This window comes from Sebastes fasciatus, chromosome 10 (genome assembly GCF_043250625.1).
Source record: "Sebastes fasciatus isolate fSebFas1 chromosome 10, fSebFas1.pri, whole genome shotgun sequence".
NCBI lineage: Eukaryota > Metazoa > Chordata > Actinopteri > Perciformes > Sebastidae > Sebastes > Sebastes fasciatus.
In genome coordinates this window covers 28,958,936-28,972,916 of record NC_133804.1, presented here as the reverse complement: position 1 = coordinate 28,972,916, position 13,981 = coordinate 28,958,936, and the positions used below count along the sequence as shown (strand labels likewise).

The 13,981-nt window shown below is 37.9% G+C and overlaps 1 long non-coding RNA gene across 5 annotated transcripts in view; it reads left to right on the top strand.

The window, feature by feature from the left end:
• Positions 1 to 3,295: 3,295 nt before the first annotated feature.
• The window catches only part of LOC141775684 (uncharacterized), a 241,819-nt gene continuing 231,133 nt past the window's right edge, over positions 3,296 to 13,981 (top strand). For all 5 annotated transcript variants that reach the window (XR_012595652.1, XR_012595655.1, XR_012595653.1 and 2 more), the window contains exon 1: positions 3,296 to 3,535. This is a non-coding gene — a long non-coding RNA (uncharacterized LOC141775684). The remainder of the gene's footprint in view (positions 3,536 to 13,981) is intronic.

Here is a 13,981-nt window from a genome sequence, read left to right as displayed (position 1 = left end):
CTAATAATGAGTTTTTATTGATGATATAATAATGTGAATCTTAATTCTATTTTATCACTTTGTCTACTTGCATATATGGATGCCTGATATTGTGTGTAACTTTATCTTTTTTCTTCTTCTCTCTCTCTTTACCATCATTTTTGATTAATATTTTATTCTCTTTTTATAATTAAGTTATGCGCTGGAGAGTGCCCTGATCAAGCCCCTCTGAGGGTTTTATGCATCTCTTCATCACATTTGTTGTTGTTTATGTAATATCAACTTGTACCTTTTTTTTATATGTGTAAACAAATAAAATCTAAAATTGCTGTGTGCTGCAACTGCACATTTTTGGAGTGAAATATTTTTATAAAACAGCACCAGTCTGAAATAAAGACATGGTTTGGTTACTAGCTTTTTCCGGAGGAGCAAATGGATCTGGCTCAGGTGTCATCAGGTGATCTACTGCAGTAAGTATGAAACTTCATGTGATAACAAGTATTCAGCGTCTCTGTTCAACGATGGTCTTTGGACTCAGATCTGATTGGCTTCCTTGATTTTTTCTCCAGCCCTCCACTCACACTGTGGTGTTCATGTGTGTGTGCATCCAAAATAGAATCCCCTCCCCCAGAAAACATAGATGTTCAACACAGAGAACACTGATTCGATCAAATAAAACAGTGAACTACACAAACAAGACGCTATGCACAAAATTTAAATCAGACACAGAATGAAAACACAAAGTTAACATATGTTATTTCCAAAGTTAACAGCTGCTGGTTGTAACTATTGTTATCACAGCATATTGCATCTGCTGTAAAGACACAGGCCTCTATGGAGGTGTGTGTGATGTGTGCAAAGCAGCCAGCGGAGAGACTGAAAACGTGGGCCAAATTAAAAATAATTAGCTGTGTGTGTCGTCCATCTACCAGCGTCTCAGCTACTGAGGTCATGAGGTCATCCAAGGAGAAATACAAAGGTCATCTAAGGAAATATCAAAATAACAATTAGTGAGAAAATGTGTCATTGCTTATTAGACTTCTCTGTCATGAAAGTGGGACGAATGTGTTGCATTCAAGGCCGTATTATAAACTGGTCTATCCACATTTATCTTCATAGGTTCATACCGACATTGTGTTGTAGCTACTCAATAGTGAGTTCATGATATTATTTCTAACTAAGTAACTAAGTAAATTTAGTCAAGTACTGTACTGTTCAATTTTGAAGTACTTACAAACTTAAGCACAAAGAAAACATGGATGTCGCTGCCTCTCTTGTTCTGGTAAAAAAACATAAACCCACCCAGGTGCATGCTGGTCCGACCTACCTACCTACCTACCTATATAACAGCGGGGACCCACAGTTTTACCCAATTCATTAACTAAAAAAAACAAAATACTAATTATGCAAAAAAATAGAAAATAATTAAACCAAACAAATAACTAGCAAATGAAAACACTATCAAACATCTAAATAAAGTAATCGTCTATAATAATAAATCAAACAATACTACTTATTATTAGATAGATAGATAGATAGATAGTAACTTTATTGATCCTGAGGAAAATTCAAGTTTCCAGCACCACAGTTCCATAGTGCAGACATGTTAGTAAAAAGGCTCAAATTAGTAGTACAAAGTATACAAAATATACCAGATATAAAAATACCAGGAGATGAAGAAAACTGTTAAAAAATGAATATAGTGCAGGGTAATAGCTGTGATACAGGACTATTAAAAATGTGAATATAGTGCAAAAAGTAATATAGTGCTGGATAATAAAATATAGGAGATATAATGACCAGGGGATTAAGAACTGTCAAATATGGAATATGATGCGGAACTGAGGTACAGAGTTTTAAAAAAAAAAATAGACTTAAGTGCAGAATAAAGCAGTACATTGTTTGTAGAATACAGTAAAACCAGTCTATAAAGGTGCAGAGTAGAGCTGTTTGTGGTGTGCAGTATTAAAAAGTCTATTAAAGTGCACTGTGTGCATTATATGTCCTGCAGACCGTCCTCCTTTGTCCCCCTCCTCCTCAGAGAGGTGTTGTACAGTATTAGTAAAACAACAACTAAATACTAACAACAAATAAATAGATCCTAGACTGAGTATTTCCATTTCTGCTACTTTCTACTTCTGCTTTATTATATTTTAGAAGCCAATATTGTACTTTTTAATCCACTAGCCTACATTATAGAACCATAATTTATTAAATGAACATCATGCTGTATTGAAGAAGACTTAAAACTAGCAACTGAGACCATAAGCTCATGTTTACAATGTTTACTGAGGTAATACATCAAGTGAGAAGTAGGCTCATTTTCTCATAGTCTTCTATTCAATCAGACTTCTTTTTGCAACCAGAGGAGTCGTCCGCTGCTGACTGTTTAGGAAGTTTAAGCCACTTATGCATTGGCTTCACTTTTCAGAGGTCGTGTTGTGTTGTTCTTATATATTGTTTCTTATTTTTTGGCTTTTATTGCCATAATCCTATGTATTTATATGGTTCTTATTGTAACTTGTCCCTCCAACTGCCAATGCCTTTAATAGGTTTCCTTTGACTTAACTAATTAATGGTTGTCTGTTGTATTAATGGATGTATGGACTGGGAATGCTACAAATGAATTGCCCCCTTGGGGATAAATAAAGTTGTCTGAACTGAACTGAACTGAACTAGAAGGTAACCTGCAAATTGCCAATTCTGATCTGAGACCTGCAAAAGACGTGCAAAAAACTATCGCGAGACTTACTGCCCTACGACCAATCAATCATGCTATCAAAATGCCTAATGTTAACCACTTCGCGAGAGTTTCCCCCCCAAGGTTCCCTTCTAGACACTACGCTCTACAGAACAAGGCCTATTAAAGGAGGCTATGTCACTGGTCTAAGGACATTGGGTATACGCATGCGCAGTGTAACTGAAGCTTCTGTCGTGCGTTTTGATTGGCTGAATTTCGGCGAGTGCAGACCAAAGCTATGACGTATTGATGACGGACGCGTGTCCTAGCCTCCTTCTATAGGCCTTGCTTCAGAACCGGAGTTAACCGCCTGGTTGGGAGCAGCACCGGTTATTGGACCGTTATACGGCGGCGTATTTAAATCACCGACGCCCCGCCTACCTAATTTACTTATTATGGCCAATCAAGCTCACATGCCACCTGTCAACAGTCCCGTTATGTTGCTTCTGGACGACTTTATGGAGGAAATAATCATGTTTTTTTACCGCACTAACGGCTGTAATTTGCGGGCGGTTAGCCACATTAACGGTAGCAGTTGGTCTCAAACTGCGCACTTTTAGCCGTTGGCCTCAAACTGGACACTTTTAGCCGTTGGTCTCAAACTGCGCACTTTTAGCCGTTGGCCTCAAACTGGACACTTTTAGCCGTTGGTCTCAAACTGCGCACTTTTAGCCGTTGGCCTCAAACTGGACACTTTTAGCCGTTGGTCTCAAACTGCGCACTTCTACCGGTAGGTGGAGTTATCCTGAGGACCGCACCGACTCGTACCTGTCCAACAATATGCACCTGAGACCACCACAGCTTCACTTCATACAGGTGAGCTTTTAGCTACTTTAGCTAGCTGCTGCCATACAATGAAAAGCATTAGAAAAATAAATAATCACACTGATGTTCAGAGAAATTGGCTGTTGTATACAACAAAAAACTCACTTCGTGGAACTAGTTTTTACTTGTAGTTTTTAGTCGTAACTTTATGTTGTGATATCGATATACATATTGTATGTATATTTTCTGAAAAAATTAATTTAGAAACTGTTTATAAATGATATAGCCTGACAGGAATGTCTGTTTTTGGTTAATCCAGCAAATTAAACACCATACAAAGCGTCACATTGATGCAAAAATATCTGACACTTGACAAACAATATATTGTTTCATAGTATGTATTGTCATATTGCCAGTGGTGGAAAGTAACTTAGTACATTTACTCAAGTAATGTAATTAAGTAAAATGTTGAGGTACTTGAAGTCTACTAGAGTATTAAAGTTTATACTTCTGCTGCATGACAATTCACAGAGAAATGTTGTACTTTTTACTAAACTACATTTATTTAAGAACTATATATAGTAGTTAATTTTCAAATCAAGATTTTATATACAAAAGTGTCAATAGATCATAAATATGATCCATTGTTACAGATTAAACTACCAAAAGTATATAAAGTTATTAAATTTAGCTCCACCTTGACCAACTACAACATTAACCTACCCCTTACATATTAATAAGTATAATATAATAATCAATAATAATGATCCAATAATGTAGTAGTATAACACTGACAGTAGCCACTTTGCTATACTTTAAGTACATTTTTGTTGCTAATACTTCTGCACTTTTACTTTAGGAAATGTTTACTACAGGACTACTTGTAACAGAGTATTTCTACACTGTGGTATTTGTACATATACTGAAGTAAATGATTTAAATACTTCCTCCACCACTGCATATTGCCCAATCCTACCATGAAGCTAGTATTAAGTGCAGTATGTACACATATTTTTGCATCAATGTGACGCTTTGCATGGTGTTTAATTTGCTGGATTAACCAAAAACAGACATTCCTGTCAGGCTATATCATTTATAAACAGTTTCTAAATGCATTTTTTCAGAAAATATACATGCAATATGTATATCGATATCACAACATAAAGTTACGACTAAAAAGTACAAGTAAAAACTAGTTCCACGTAGTGAGTTTTTTGTTGTACATAACAGCCAATTTCTCTGAACATCAGTGTGATCATTTTACAAGTTTTTGTACACATTTACCACTGCGTAGTAAATACTGATGATAGAAAAATATTCATATTAATATCGGTATTCATTTAAGCCCTATCGCCCAGCCCTATTCATGGGAAACTCGGCATGACTCTCATAGGCTTATGTTCATGTTTTCTACACTATACTTCATATACAGCTAAGCATTGTAGAAATATTTATACTCAAGGTAACATGTTTATGTGACTGCTTGTTTTACTACATTCATATCATAATTACAGCTAAACTACTTGGCTCCTGTTCTACGCTTTATACTGCTGAACCACTTTACTGATGTTCATCTCATACTTGTCAAGGATACGTAACATTTCACAGGAAAAGATTGTCTGTCTGAATTCTTGTGAATTTAAAAAAGACTTGTGTGTTGTAATAATCATCTGATGCATAGCTGACATGCCTTTGCCTGCTGCTGCATATCAGGTGGATTGCTGTTGTATAACCATCTTCTTCTCTCTTGTGTAATACACATGCATTCATTCTTTAATCAGTCCTTCCTTACATCCATCTATTAATTCATCTGTTCTTTCATTTGTGAAGATACATTTCTGCTAATTAAAGTAATTATTTGTGTCATAGCTGCCGCAGTTGACAAGTAATGTGTTGACCATTATGCTTGCAAAGAATTTAAATTAACGCAGTGCTGACCACGAGGACAAGTGAAACATCCACACAATGTAAGAAAAAGCAGCATATTAGGCTTGCTTGCTTTGTTAAAACTCCTCCACTTTATTGTAATGGTATCAAGCTGTTTCACACAGCTTTGTACTAATGGCTTAAGTCTCAGTCTATTAATTGCAATGTATTTTCTTGCTGTTTGTTCTCGCTGAGTAGCTCACTTGGTAGGAACTGCCATAGCCAGAGGTTCAGTTCAATGTTGTACAATTTGTGCCAAAATGCATCTATATGCAGTGATGTAGGGGGAAGGAGTATGAAGATGAGTGGACAGAAGTTAGAAATGGACGTCCTGTTACTGTTTGTATAATACGAGTGCTAAAGCATGCTTGTGGCTACCAGCTCCAACACAAGCTATGTTCATATGATGTGTTTTGACTCCGCTCGCTGTCAGTTTTCAAAAGACAATGCTTGAATGAAACAAAAAGCCGTTTCCGTGCATAAAAGCAGCGTGGCAGACTGTGCAAAGATGAATTATAGCCTTGGATTGTCAAACATATCAGTCAGTGTGGCATTTTGATTGAAAACTGAAAAGGATCCCGCGAGCAGCTGAAGGTGAAGCTACTCTGAATAATTTATGTCTTGATGTGCTGTCGTTTGATGTGATAGGACGTAGGTGGGTTGAAATTTTTCAGGATAAGTGAAAATGTCAGCAATAAAAAAACTGAGTTTTCCATGCAAAGACGCAAATAGAGAAACTCGCACAGGATGAGCAGTTATGCTAGTTTCAAAGAGCTTAAGCCTTTACTGTATACCTTGAGGCGACAGGGCAGGAATAGCGTGTTAAATTGGCCAAATCTCGGAGCAAATAGCGTGGCCACAGAGGGCAGCAGTTAGGAGTCCAGTGAGGCCTCTTACAAAGGCCAGCTGTCATACAGAGGTGTGCTGAGAAGAGAGAGAAAATCAATGACCATAATTGCTCAATAACAGTACGACTATGGAGGTGTGGGGAGAGGGGACATGGGTCACAGCAGACACACTGACGAAGACGGAGTGTATTTCCTCAGTGTATCAGTGCAGTTTGCATTGTTATACTTCACAAATCAAGTACAACACAACCACCACCTCTCCATTAAAAGATTCACAGCTTTTCAAGTCTGTCTTAAACAGTAGTCATGTACTATATGGACATTGAAACAGGTTCTGCTTCCTGTAATCACTCCTCATCTTCCAGTGGTGGCAAGTACATGTACTTGTATTTAAATATTTCCATTTTATGCTACTTTATACCTCCATTTCACTATTTTTCAGAGAGAATTGTCATTCCACTTCACTACATTTAACAGTTATAGTTACTAGTTAATTTTCAAGTAAAGATTTTACATCCAAAACATATCAGTTCATAAAATATAATCCATTGTCACTAGGGCTGTCAATCGATAAAGATATTTAATCACGTGATTGTCCATGATTAATCGGGATTAATTGCAAATCAATCACATGTTTTTCATCTGTCAAAATGTACCTTAAGGGACATTTGTCAAGTATTTACTACTATTATCAACATGGGAGTGGACAAATATGCTTGCTTTATGCAAACTTATGTATATATTTATTACTGGAAATCAATTAACAACACAAAACAATGACAAAAAATTGTCCAGAAACCCTCACAGGTACTGCATTTAGCTATGACTTGCCCCAAACTGCATGTGATTATCATAAAGTGGGCATGTCTGTCAAAGGGAGACTCTTGGGTACCCATAGAACCCATTTTCATTCACATATCTTGAGGTCAGAGGTCAAGGGACCCCTTTGAAAATGGCCATGACAGTTTTTCCTCGCCAAAATTTGGAGCGTTATTTAGCCTCCTTCACGACAGGCTAGTATGACATGGTTCGACAATGGATTCATTAGGTTTTCTAGTTTCATATGATGCCAGCATCTTCACTATAGCTTTAAAACTGAGCTCCCTACAACCTAAAAATCCTGAAATTAGTGACGTTAAAACAAATTTGCGTTAACTTTTACAGCCCTAATTGTTACAGATGAATCTACCAAAAGTATATGGAAAAGTGGCTCCATTTTGACCAACTACAAGTAATGCCACTTGCATATTAATACATCAATAATAATGATCCAATAATATAATAGTATGAAGCTGACTTTGCTTTATGAATACATTTGCTATTCGATACTTATATTTTGTTGCTAATACTTCTGTACTTTTACTTAAGTGACATTTTGAATGCAGGATTTTACAAGTAATGGAGTACTTTTTATACTGTGATATTGCTGTTTAAGTAAATAATTTGAATACTTCTTTAACCACTGTCCTTTAGGCCATTAAGAGATCCATTTCTAATGCACTTCTAATGTCAGTAAAAGGGGACTAAATTCAGTCTTTTTACTAAGTTCCTTCTGTGTTTATCTGGACAATATTTCCCTGAAAGAGGGAATTTCTCACTTAAACAATTGTAACTTAAGAAGATACCCACTTAATTTGTCTAACTCAGATTACTGATGCTTTACAACCTGCTTCAATGTTCATATTGGCACCAGACTTGATAAATTGCGAACTTATCCTTTAAACTGAAACCAGCTGAATGGACGTGGTTTTCCTTTGCATAAAGTTGTAAGTTACTTTTACTCTGTTACCACAGCCTGTGTTAATTTTTCACCACCGTCTGTGCCACTAGTCACCCTGATTTACTTAGGAGCCAGAAGAATTGGTATCCTAGCAACAGAAGCAGATATCCCTACTTTGTTTGTTCTGTCACACAATGCAAGAGTGTGTGTGTGTGTGTTTATGCATACGGTGTGTGTATGTATACATGAGAGCGTTTGTGTGTGTATGTGTGTCCGGTTCTCTATAGAAACTTGCTGTTAGCATGCAAACCGACGCCTCGCTCCCGCCTGTAATGGCTCTGGATTTATTGGCATCTGGGAGAGAAAGCTGTTTACATAGTGCCCTCCACTGTTACCAATAGCCATGATAATACTGTCAGACAAGGCTTAGTGAGCCCATTCCTCTGTCTCACCTCACTTGATAATGTTTACACACTAACTTTAAAATGTGGTCCGCAGTACTGCATGCCAATTCTGATCCAATCCCACAACAAACCTGCCCTCAGTGAGGTCATTGCTGGAAGGATGCCTGCCGACCTTTTTACAGACAAATTTTCAACATTCCCAGTGCGGATGATTTAAATCCACTGAGCAAGAATCTAATTTACAACAACTGGATTTAATCAAGTGTAGAAGAATGGATGGAAGGTATCCAGCAGTCCTTGTGAGGGATGCTGTGTGCTATTCATTGGGTCTAATTGAATTACTGATCTACCCCTTGGAGCCTCTTAAGATATCTCAGAGCTGCACTCCTGTTATACATAAGCTTCCTAACGTGGTTTTAGATTTACAGTGTACAGAGACTTTATAAATAAATGCAACTTGGGTCTACAGTATATAAGATGGGGAAGTTGATATAAACTTTAACAAAGTAGACCACATGAAGACGTAATTCCTCTCAAGACATGCGTTTCAACTTTACGAAATTGTTGGGTGTACTCCGCCAATTTAGCTTTGCACTTCTATACATTGTCATCCTAATGATAGTTAAAAAAATGGATCAAAATCTATGCAGCAGAACCAATTTTTTTCTTATTCCACGTATTTTTCTTCCTTGACATAACCTGGTGCCTACATTACCCACAATGCAACTCGACTCGACAGACAGTATGCCAGTTGTGTAGCAGCTAATATATCCTCGGGCTGCACAGCCTCCAGCCGAGATGAGGAGCGGGCTGACTCCACTTCCCCAGATTTTTTTTTCATTTTCAAACTTTTAGTCTTCATCCCCTACCGACGCGGACTCAAGTGACATCACTTGAGACAATTTTTCAGACTTTATACAACTTTTTTTCACATATGCAGTAATACTCAAGACCTGTAAACAGATTTTGATTTATAAAACAGGCACACTTCCCCTTTTAATTTTACACCATTGCTGTATTTAAAACAGACATTACTCACTTTATGCAAGATGTAAATATTATTTATACTGAAACTATGTTTATAAAGGTAAAATAATGTCCAAGCTTCAGGTAGAACGACTTTGCAGAGCTGCAAACAAAAGAAGCATACGTAACAAACATTTGTTGTTTACTGTAACCATATAAATGTGTCTAGGTAGCATTCGTGGGTGATCCTTACCACATCCCTAACCAGAAACATACAGTTTATGGGAGAACTGAGACCACAGGAACACAGAGTGAAGGATCCAAAGGAGTGTTAGTAGGAAAGTATCGTGACATTGGTAAATAGCCAAGAATCAGGCAGGAGGTGGGGTTGGATGGATGAGTCAACAAAACATGTGGTTCTATGGGTGCCCACGAGTCTCCCCTTAACAGACATGTCCACTTTATGATAATCACATGCAGTTTGGGGCAAGTCATAGTCAAGTCAGAACACTGACACACTGACAGCGGTTGTTGCCTGTTTGGGCGGCAGTTTGCCATGTTATGATTTGAGCATATTTTTTATACTAAATGCAGTACCTGAGAGGGTTTCTGGACAATATTTGTCATTGTTTTGTGTTGTTAATTGATTTCCAATGATAAATATATACATACATTTGCATAAAGCAAGCACATTCGTCCATTCCCATGTTGATAACAGTATTAAATACTTGACAAAATCACCCTTTAAGGTACATTTTGATCAGATAAAAAATGTGCGATTAATTTGTGATTTATCGAAATTAACTATGGACAATCATACAATTAATCACAATTAAATATTTTAATCATTTGACAGCGTATTTTATATGCCTTAAAACATGTCCTGAGGGGATCTAAAACATGATTTTTTTCTATACCTAACAAAGTTGTTCTTGTGGTATAACAGTGTTAGATCTTTTAGAGGGGCACTGACAAATGATGTCATCCAACCGATAGTGGAGTCAGATCCGAAAACGCTTATGTCTCGTTCTGTGGGGCAGTTACAAATGACATATTTTTTCATTTAATTTGGATGAGTTGTTGCATTGTGCAAATATTGTAATTATTGTACACCAGGCAGTACTTCACAATCATTAGTAGGCTAAATGTGGCAGAGAAGAAACAGCTCTTACTATTTCCTAAAGCCACATCCTTGCAAAAATAAATGGGTAGTGTAAGTGTAACCATAGAAACTATTGTATGTAAATTGCAACCGAAACTGTGACGAAAAACAAATCCTGAACATACTGTGCAGCAATGTTACTCACTTTATTCATCTGCTGTAACCAAGTAATAATGACTTTGATGAGAAATCAGCACAACACAAAAAACATGTAGATGAAAGTTCCCCAGTCCTCAAACTGAGCGGCGTTCCTCTTCTTAAAGATGATTTTCAGATAAAGATGTTAACACAGCTGGAAAACAGCCAGCAGGCATTTCTATTCACTAGGACCAATCATCTGTTTCTATCTTCAGTGGCACCCAACTCCAGCTCCCCGAGTTTGTCCTTATAATTTAAACTCTGTGAAGGAATGTGATTTCTGATAAGGTTAATCTTCACAGTGATTAAGCTCCTATAATCTCGCAGATAGAGGGGATCACATGTTTGATGCCTGAGATAACAGGCTGGGTACAGAAGAAGCTGTCCTGAAACACCCACACATACAAACATTCATGGATATCTCACTTAAAATGTAGCAGGGCAACCTAGTAGGATTGCTAACATCTGTTCTTGTTAAATTGCAAAGAAGTTTATTGATCTGGTGCTGGGGCCACATTCCTTCGCAATTTACTGCGGTGGGAGGAAAAAGCAGAGGGTGTGGGCTTTTAAGGAGGATCACTAGTTCAGGTAGTTAATGCCCACGGTCTCTTTTTTCCCCCTTAAATCTACCAGGAGGGGAATGCGGAGGGAATTCAAATGAAAACAGACTCCTGTGCCTCCTCTATAGTCCAGTCAGCACGGTCTGGAAGCTTTGTGTGATTTAAGGAGCATTGTGCAAGGGCCAAATTGGCTGCAGATGGGTAGGGGGTCTGCAGCTTCATAACCTCACAGCTTATATGTATGGATTATCTGAGGTAAGAGCGCCATAAATTACACATGGGAGTTGTCTTGACCTGGCAACCCCAACCTGGCTGGTGTAATGGGATAGCTTGGGGAGCCAGTGGTTCCAATTAATGAAGGCTGGCTTGGTGATCTCATTGCTCTACCACAGGGCTCATACCTGATTCCTAAACAGGACCCATGCATATGAAACAGCTGCTTCAGTGTTTGGCTGTTGAGGATTGGTTTCTCGTTCCTGTATTGATTGTGTGTTACAAACATCCTTAAGGGGATTAGAGTGGGGAATAAAGTGCCTGGAGCATCATTTCATCCACTACACTTCTTTTATGCATAGGGGTGTAATGATATGTTTTTATGATAGGATACGTATCACTTTCCTTGGTTCCGATACGATTCAAGGACGATATTTGGCTCATCTCGAGCGATAAGATACGATTCAGTGACGTGTGATCGATGCAGTAACTTTTTTTTGCCAAGAAATCAGTCAGTGTGACTGTGAAATAAATACCTGGATACTAGACAGTATGGGTCAGGTTTTTCTTGTAAGGGAATCAGTGATAAATTAATTATGGATATAAACAAGTAAACACAACCATTTTTGGCAAATGGTGCTAGAGATACCTGGGCGTTCGGTGTTAGCAATCCCATGGTGCCTCAGTAGGTGCATGGAAAGATTGGTCATGTTGCCGTTGTATTTTATCTGGCCTTTGCATATTCTGCAAACAGCGAGTGATTTATCAAGGGCATCTCCCTTTTTGCAAAAGCCAAAATATTTCCACACGCTGGACCTCAAACACGGCTTGAAAATCTCTCGCTCATCTGGCTCTTCCTCGCCATCAGCCATGCTTCGTTTTGTTGTTTTCTTTCTGAGATTGGCACTGCTGGCGCATGTCGATGACGTCATACGCAGGGAGAGTGAACCGGAATAACGTCTAACATTTCTTTACTATTAAAAGTGCTAAAAAATACATCCATATAAAGTTTGTCATGCCTATTACAAGGTGCAAATTCTTAGTATCGATACAGTAGATTATTTACCTCGCAAATCGTTTTTAGATCGATATACGTTCCCCGTGAAGGACAACTTGCCGAGTACCTATCGATGTAGTTGGATCGTAGGAATATGAATCGATACATCGATGTAGTAGATGAATTGTTACACCATTATTTATGCATATATTTTGTTTGCATAAATATTAAAGAAAAATAAAAAATGTAAAGTCAAACTGAAAATATTCATATTCAAACTACATTCATATTGCAGCTATTGTGCATATTTTCCCTTTTTTCAAAACAAGATAAAAACTAGTTTGGACATATTTGTGGAAACTGTTTCTAAGCTTCAGGCCTCTGGCTAGACGTCTCCCTTCGAAGAAACTGACTGACATTTGAGACGCAGTGTTGCTCTCAAGATGCGCTGTGAACTTCTGTGCCGCCCTACTGACTGATGCATCATACTGTGTAGACTACGAATGTCGATACAAGAAGTTTTCCCCCTTTTTCACCAAGTCCACATAGCGTTGACTGTCAGCTGTGAGCGATTAAGCTGTCTTCACCTTTTTATAGAGAGCCGTAGCAAAACCATTTCAGATGTAAGGAAACCTCATCAAAAGTCACATTGACATTTGTAATGACGCAAATAATTTAAAATCCAGCCTTGGAACAGAGCCTTACTCAGCAGAATGTTGAGTGTGGTTCACTCCATATTTCTAGATAATACGGTTGAACCCGAATCAGGAGTTTAAGGCATTTAAGGCCGATGCACGTTTTTGTGTCCTTTATCATCATCTCTGATATGAAAACATAACTTTTCCACACAAAGAAATAAAGTGAGCATCAGAGGATACTTTCTTTTTGATGAATCATCTTCCCAACACGAACACTTAAATAGCCCTCATTTAAATCATTATGTCCTAAAAGTTGTAAAATTAACTAATAGCCAAATCCAGAGTTATTTTCCACAGCATTATGAACTTGCATCAGACCCAGAGGATTGCACCGCCCTGCACGCTCATATCACATAACCGGTTCTGCCAGCTTCCTGCTAGCTGTGTGCGGCTGTAATAATGGATATATTGGCTGTAATTCATCACTTTTATTATCTTATAATACATCCATTGGCTGTATGCTGTAAACCTGTACCGTGGTGGATGTATTAACATCTCTTTTCCCAAACAACCGGCTATCGGCCAGCAGCTTGTAGTTCTAGTAGCATGACATAAACAGAATTTAATGTAGTTGTAGGCTATTTACTAACACGCAGGGCAAAAGCACAGAACACAACCTCTTATACATCCATGGTCTGTGGTCTATTGTTCATCTATTTTGTAGGTCCTTTTATGTCCATTAAGCTTTGTAAAAGTTTACAGCCTGCGTTAAAAAAAGGCAGTGATTCGACTGACAAAATGCAATTCGACTCTCTTAAACAATTTGATATTGTTTATCCAATATTTCTGTTTTTAACAGCCTTTAATGAACACCATTTCGCATAAGTCCATCGGTGAGTCGAGGGGACGCGACTAATTCAGACTG